Source organism: Rana temporaria, chromosome 3, assembly GCF_905171775.1.
Source record: "Rana temporaria chromosome 3, aRanTem1.1, whole genome shotgun sequence".
Classification (NCBI taxonomy): Eukaryota; Metazoa; Chordata; class Amphibia; order Anura; family Ranidae; genus Rana; species Rana temporaria.
The window spans coordinates 166,864,341-166,872,792 of record NC_053491.1 but is presented as its reverse complement, the minus strand read 5'-3'; the positions used below and the strand labels follow the sequence as shown (position 1 = coordinate 166,872,792).

The 8,452-nt window shown below is 41.5% G+C and overlaps 1 long non-coding RNA gene across 1 annotated transcript; it reads right to left on the bottom strand.

Annotated features, from left to right (window-relative positions):
- Positions 1 to 1,903: 1,903 nt before the first annotated feature.
- Positions 1,904 to 4,416, bottom strand: LOC120930323. The gene is made up of 2 exons (XR_005747705.1): positions 4,216 to 4,416; positions 1,904 to 2,200 (listed from the first exon to the last, which is right to left on the bottom strand). It is a non-coding gene; the product is annotated as an uncharacterized LOC120930323 (long non-coding RNA).
- Positions 4,417 to 8,452: the final 4,036 nt, after the last annotated feature.

Below are 8,452 nucleotides of genomic sequence, written 5' to 3'. Positions count from 1 at the left end.
AATCTTGCCCCGCCTTTCCTGTGTTGTGCATGGCACAGGCAATATTTCATTGAATATAACCTTGGAGGTCCTTCCCTTCAACTTGCAGCCTAGTTAATTGTAAAATGGTTCTTAAGAAGCCTCCACCTTCAATATATTCTCTCATTGGTTCCAAAATGGACCAAGACAGCTGGGTCATGCCCAACCCCTCCCAGTAATTTATCAACCTGTTCCACCACATGCCGAACCCTGGCACCAGGGAGACAGAAAACCATTCAGCTGATGCGATCCTGGTGACAAATTATTCTATCATTCCTTCGGATTTTAGAATCCCCTATTACTATTAACTGTCTAGGTCTACCTGCACTCCCCTACCCCTACAACCACTTTCATACTATTACAAAGTTAGCTCATTGATTACATAAATCTATAGGTCAAGTAAAATTACTAGAGCTAGAACTTTATTTAGCCTTTGCTTTTGAAAGCTTAATGTATGGTCTGTCTTTACTTTCTGTATTATGTGAGTAACCTACAGGCTATTCAAGAAATAAATTAATGTATTACCTTTTTGAATGAGAACACGGTTTCACAGATTAATGACTGATCTACTTATTAATTCCTTGTCACTGTTACACATCCTGGGTGTAGTTATATTAATGCTGTTTTTTACTGTTCTGTGGAAGATTAGACCTCATTTGTCTCTATCTGGTAATAGGCAAACAGCTATTTGGTAATGAAAACCAGTAGCAATTAGATTTAGTGAATGATGTGAGGCTGGCTGTAGTACAAAGCTGTGTGCACTGAGAATGACCTCAGGCTATGGCAGCTTCTGTACTTACATGCCACATACTTGTGTAGTCATGACTCACAAGTTATACACCTTACTGCTATGTCAATGTGAATCACAGCTCACCAAGCGCTTACTGGTGTATATAATAAGCAGTGAATATATTAATCATTTAGCAGTATCTTCTAAAACATTATTAATAAAGCTGATAATAGACTTGTAAACGGTCAGTTCATCCAGAGAAAACCTACCAGAAATACTGTTTTAGTCCAAAGAAAACCCACTAGTTTGAAAAAACAACAGGTTTTACCAAATCCTTTTAAATATGGTCTCCCTGGCAGGAAAAAATGGACATGGCCAACTTTAGGAACTGATGTTCCTATTATTTTATTAGAATTTCCCAGGCTTTATTTAGCACACACATGTCCCTGTTTGGGGTTTATCTATAGTATACGTAGAGCAGAGCAGGGGTAGGCAAGCTTAAAGAGATGGAAATCTACCTGAACAATGACAAGAAATTAGAGAAGTCAAAGATCGCCAGGCACAGTGTTGCCTCCTCACAGCCTCTAATTGCCATAATACCATGTCGCAATCACATGCATTGCAGGGCAATCATGGGTTTAAATCAGGTGGGGGGGAGGCAATATATCGACTCCTCACCCCCTGTCAAACACACTCAGAATGCTTTCAGGGGAGCAGTAGTGCTAAATTTGGAGGGGTGGTAAAACCCTGCGGTTCAGCCATGGTTTTAATGGTATAACTTCCCATGGGACAAGAGAAAGCACTACAGAGGAGGCATCAGCTTATGCAACTCTTGCTCCTTTCTACAGGTCCAACTTTACAAGTAGTCCCTCTGCATTGCACTCTGATGCTCTGGGATGACCGGTCAGCAAGCCCAAACCGTGATCCAATAGTCACCTGGGCACGGTCTACTGGTTGCTAACTCCAGCTGTAGAGAATACAATCCACACACACAGGTTTTCTGTGCTGAAAAGCTGGTTTAAATGTTTGGGAATTTTTGTGTAATAGATGTTTTCCCTGGTCCAATTCCAGGATACATGTTCTATTCTGCCGCTGAGCCAAATTCATGATGATGTGAGCATGCATGTAGAAGAAATCAAAATGCTTCAGTCTCCATCATCATCTCCAACAGAAGGGAACCCTTTATTCAAGTTACAGCTTTTATAGCCAAAGTGACATAAGCAAACGTCATCACATATGGGTGCATCTGATTGGCTCATTCATATGGTTTTCTCTTATTACATCTGTTCTTGACCACGAGGCTTCGCACTCAGTCGCCATATTCTTTTGCTCGTTGGAAGGAGGGAGGAGTAGTAGTTAAAAGACATCTGTTTTTCATCTTCACTCTGGGATAAATAACTCTGTCATGACTTTCATTCAAGGAAAATAATACTAATGTTTCTCACGTGAATACTGAAATACACATACATATATATATATATATATATATATACACACACACACTAAAATCTTTGCGGGTCCCCGTTCCAGGTGCAGCATCCACCTTCAGGGTGCACGCATCCATGGACCCCGCCGGCGTGGCCTACCTGGCCAAAGCTGCGGACTGCATCGAACCTCATCCGGAGGTGAGAGGGAACCCCAGTGTTTCACTGGGTTCCTGGACCTATTGAGAACATTCCAAGCTGGGATCGGGTGACCGGACCACTGACAGGTATGCTTGCTGTCATCCGGGGCCTATATAGAAAAGTCTACTGGGAGGATTCGCTCGTTCTTTATTCACCTAAGTCCTTTATTGAAATTGGCCTGTGGCAGAGGCCCGTTCCTCCCAGAAATCCAAAGTGACGCCTCGGCTGCCAGGCTTGTGGCAGAGGTCTGTCCGGGGGCACTTCACCCACTCCAAGCAGAGTGGCGACGTGTTTCAAATTGGTACTCTACAGAGCAGTACTGACTGCTCCATTTAATATCCAGGCCTGATACTGCAAGGTTCTCTCTTTCTTCCTTCATCAACCTTGACCTTCCCAATTTATGTTGATGTTGTCCGTGTTTGGCCTGGAGAATAAAGCTTTGCAAAACCCCTGATTCACTGTCTGGACCTTCGCTCACTACTTCTGTTCTCACAACTACACCCCTAGACACCGCCAGGGTAACTCAGCAGGCCGATCCCAAATTCAACCAGTGGCTCCTTCGGGGGTGAGCGCTACATATATATATATAAATATATATATATATATATATATATATACATGCACACACACAACAACAGGAAACAAAACAATATAATAAAAAGAATAAAAGAAAGGAAAGTAATATTTGAGTGGTTAAAAGAGAAAGATAACATAGACATTTTATTTCACTCCATCACATTTGCAAAGTCAACTGACTAGGTTCTTGGTTCTTCCTATTTGCACTTTTTCCTTGACCACTTCTCTCCTTCATGTAAAAATCATATTTTGTTTGCTAAAAAATTACTCAGAACCCCCAAACATTATATATGTTTTTTTAGCAGACACCCAAGGGAATAAAGTGGCGGTCATTACGTTTCATGAATTAAAAAATAACAAAACAGTAAAGTTAGCCCAATTTTTTTGTATAATGTGAAAGATGATGTTACACCGAGTAAATAGATACCTAACTTGTCACACTTTAAAATTGCACACAAATGGCGCCAAAATTTGGGACTTAAAAATCTCCATAGGCGACGCTTTAAATTTTTTTTACAGGTTACCAGTTTAGAGTTACAGAGGAGGTCTAGTGCTAGAATTGTTGCACACGCTCTAATGCACGCGGCGATACCTCACATGTGTGGTATGAACAGCGTTTACATATGTGGGCGGGACTTACATCTGTGTTTGCTTATAAGCTCAAGCTACCAGAGACAGAATGATATCTGAATGATGCCTGTAGTTGTAGGCATCATTCTGATATCCCCCCGAAAATCCAGGACGTCATATGACACCCAGCGGTAGGGAAGTGGTTAATATCTATAAAAAAAAAAAGTAACAGTTTTCTATCTGACTACCTAGGGAATAACAGAGTGAGATTGTGTTAACCGTTTTATGTGAAACTAAACACAGGTTTTTTATGTTTTTATGTGGTCAATGTGGTATAGTTTCACCAGTCAGAGAAATCAAAATTCTTCCTAAACAACTGGAACAAAATCAATCAGTTTCCACATATGTCATCTGAAGTTGTAGATTGTGTATAAAAAAGCTAAACTCAAAGACACATCCTCTTTCAAAAAAGGTTAATAAAGAGAGTTATCAGACTTTTAGGATTTGGTTAAGAAGAATAGGACATAGTCTTTGTGTTGTGCAACCTTCTTGTGATTTGTTCTTCTCAACGACAGAGGATTATTTTCTTGCTAAAAAAAGTTGTATGCACTCAGGCTATATATCCATACAATGTTAAATGAAATACCTTGACACAATAAAATTGTAATAAGTAACGTATGCTGTTAATTATCTTACAGGAGGTTTGCTGTAAAGTCATGTTTTGGAAGAGCTCCTGAAGATTTCAGCTGCTCTGGTCCTTCCCAATCCACTCCTTTTAGCCTTTAGGCTGCTCATCAACTCCTACAGATAGAGGAAACAGCTAATTATTTCACAAATTATGGAGTATTTTGAATAAGATGTTACTGTAAATTCAAATTTATTTTTCTGCTTAGCATTATGTTTATACAGGTGAACCCTTCAGGGGATTTGTTATTTATCCAAATACTAGTATTTTATTTTTACCACATCTGATTTTTTGGTTCAGTTAAAATGTTATTTAAGAAAAAAACAATGTTAGTTGTTACCATCATCAACCCACCATTAAGGTTACAATCAGCAGAAGTGTAATTATTAATAAAACACTTTCCTGTCAAAAGCCTCATGAAGTGACGCAGCACAATCTGAACAACCTGAGCAAGAAGCCCCATGACTACTGCAGGAAAAAGAAAAGAACATTGCTAAATTTTAAACTTGCATCAGTGATTTATCCTCCGAAAAAGGAAGTAGCTGAACCTCCTGCAACCTCAGTATGAAAATCATTGAGATCTGATAGGTGCATTTCAGCTAGATGCTTCTCATACGTGGTTTATACAGAGGTACAGCCTGAACAAATATAATCGAAAGACATGCAAAAGCTACCTGTACAAAAGAGAAGCAAAGGTGGATTAAAGCTACAGGCAAGGGGGTAACATCACTCAACCAACTCCAAACTTGGGAACTTACACAATTACCTCAAGAAAAATATGCATTTGGTTTTAAAGCAGAGTTCCGGCCACAATTTCACTTTTTAAATATAAATACCCCTGTAATACACAAGCTTAATGTATTCTAGTAAAGTTAGTCTGTAAACTAAGGTCCGTTTTGTTAGGTTGTTACAGCATTTAGACACTTTATAAAATAGAAATTGACTGGGGCCATCTTAAGTGCGGGCATCATGAAGCCAGACTGTATGACTTCCTGGATTTCAGCCTTGCAGATCTAGCACATGCTCAGTGCTGCACAAGCAGTGTCAGATCAGGTTTCAGCACCTGTGCTGTCCAAGTCACATGATTCTTTGAGACTGGGGAGTGCACAGACTCCTGGAAAGTTACACCCACTACATTCCCAGGAGTCGGTGTAGGTTAGGAAGCATTAAGCACCTAGGTGCAGGAAATAGGAAGATTAACTATTCTGCCTAGCAACAACACTTTGAAGGCATCTAAAAAAAAAAAAAAAAAATTTGTAAAGGACTAATGACATTTTTTTAAAACTACTGATGTAATGTTATATTTATGGGTGGAACTCCACTTTAAGACCAAATATGACTCTGAAGGTAAAGTCTATAAATAAAGATCAGTTACTTCCTGGTACTAGGGATAGGCAAATTATGTCATGCATCCCAAGAGTCTTCAGGAGCATAGGAGGGGTTTCTCACCTAAGCACACCCTCCTCCTGCATGCCTGAGCTAAGGGCAGATGGAAATAAATGCTACATGAATCATCTGCCCTTACTCAAGATGGCAGAGGTCTGACAAGAAGTTACTGCTATACATGTTCATAGAGCTGAAAAAATATTTATTGGGGCATGATCACCAGTATCAGCAGCCTGTCATAACATAAACAATTTCAGGTAAGGGCTTCATTGAAAATTAATGAGCTGACTGCTATTAATAGTTAAACATCCCCTTTGTATAAGTGATTTGCAAAACCTCCTAATTTAGTCTAGGCGATACAGAACTTATAGCAAAATAATTTTTGAACAGCACTGTTTTTCAGGTGGTAGTTCTATGCAGGGCCGCCATCAGGGGGGTACAGGCATTACACTTGTAAGGGGGCCGATGGTCCCCAGGGCCCCTTACAGGCCCGTTTGGCCCCCCTCCCGTTTTTTTTGCATTAAACCTGTAAGCCCCCCCGCTTATCATCTCGTGTTAGGAGAAAAGAGATTATTTTTTTGTCAGCTCCCCCCCCACCCCCGGTTCTCTGCTCCAAGGGGGCCCTGCCTAAAGCTGTGTAAGGGGCCCCAAAATTTGTGATGGCTGCCCTGGTTCTATGACAGTAGAATAACTACCACTTCTGCTCAGTTCTGGTCAGTGTGTGAATTGGACCCCTCGTCCATGCACTCCTCTGGTTTCCCATTGTAGATTTTCTCTCTGAAGTCCAGTGTGCAGGAATTTAGATCCTCCTCCACCTTAGTGTATTGTAAGGGTTAAGGTCTTCAGATAGGTAACATATATTCATTTGATGAAAATATAGATCCATCATTTAGAACATGAAAAAGGAAATAACCAAGTTAAACGTGAACTGAAGAACAAATATTAGATTATACTTATCTAATGAAGAGAAGTATGTGTGCAAGTCCAAACGAAACTGCTAATGGATTCAAGATCTAGAATAAATACAGTAATATTTCAAGCATGCAGGAAAGTAGCAATATAGAGCATCACCTGTGTGTGTTTTACATACAGTAAAACCATTAAAATAATAGCCTTATTTTGCCATTCATATTTACAGTCTTGGTGCATGTTTCAGCTGCTCTACTTACAGTTTAATAGTTAATCATTATTTTCGTGATCATAAAAGTGTATCTTAGGCCAAGAACAAAAATGTAATATGTTTCAGTTTACCAGCCTTTAGATCTGTAGGCTGCATTTATTGTCTTTTATGAGGCTGTCTTCCTTTATTTTCACCTGGTGGTCCTGCCAGTAACACACTTGCTATCCTAGGGTGACAACACTCACTTACTCACTATGCTGTATCTATGAAGGAACAGCATAGTCATCCTAGGACATGAAGTGTGGTAAAATGACACTAAATGATATCCTTATTCTCCAAAAATAATCCCTACACAACCACTACTTAACCACTTCCATACCAGGCATTTACGCAACTTCCTTGCCCAAGACAATTTTCAGCTTTCAGCGCTGTCGCCCTTTGAATGACAATTGCGCGGTCATGCTACACTGTACCTAAACAATTTTTTTATCATTTTGTTCCCACAAATAGAGCTTTCTTTTGGTGGTATTTGATCACCTCTGCGGTTTTTATTTTTTGAGCAACAACTAAAAAAATACTGAAAATTTAGAAAAAAATAAAGTTTTTATTTTTTTCTGTAATTTGTTTTTGTAAATAAGTAAGTTTTCTTCTTCAATTACGGGAACTAATATGGCGGCACTGATGGGCACCGATGGGCACCGATGAGGTGGCACTGATGGGCACTGATGAGGCGGCACTGATAGGCAGCACTGATGGGCACTAATAGGCGGCGCTGGTATGCGGCACTGATGGGCACTCATAGGCGGCACTGATGGGCACTCATAGGCAGCACTGGGCACTCATAGGCGGCACTGATGGGCACTCATAGGCGGCACTGATGGGCACTCATGGGCGGCACTTATGGGTGGCACTGATGGGTACTTATGGGTAGCACTGATAGGTGGGCACTGGGCATGGATGGGCACTGAGAGGTGGCACTGATGGACACTGAGGGGTGGCACTGATGGACACTGAGGGGTGGCACTGATGGCATTGCTGGGCATCACTTATTTATTTACCAATTTTTGACAGTGCCCATGTTGCCAGTCAGTGCCCATTTGTGGGCACTGATTGGCATCTATTGTAATATTTTTTTTACATGTGGATGGCCATGGGGGATGTACCTGGCCATCCACATGTTGCCCCCTTCCCTGATGGTCCTGGTGGCTTCCCTGGTGGTCCAGTGTGGGCATCTGAGGGGGGGATAGGCTGATAAACAATCAATGCGAACCCCCCTGTCAGGAGAGCCGCCGATCGTCTCTTCTCTTCTCGCGTCTGTTAGACGCAAGTGAGAAAGAGCCGATCAACGGCTCTTCCTGTTTACATCGTGATCAGCCGTGATTGGACACTGCTGATCACGTGGTAAAGAGCCTCCGCCGGAGGCTCTTTACCGAGATTGGAGATGCAGGGTGTCAGACTGACACCCCGCATTACCGATCGGGTGCGCGCCGGCATGTTATCCTGCAGGACGTCAATAGACGTCCAGTCAGGATTTCAGAACCACTTCCTGGACGTCAATTTACTATTGACCGGGTGGGAAGTGGTTAAAGGAGAAGTCTAGCCAAAGCTCTTTTGGCTGGGCTTCTCCTATGGATCACAGGAGTGCAACTCGTTTTGCACTCCTGTGACTCATCTTCAGTTGAAGTCCACTCTCTGCTGACGTCGAGGATATTAGTCCAGACACCACATCAGCCCCACAATGG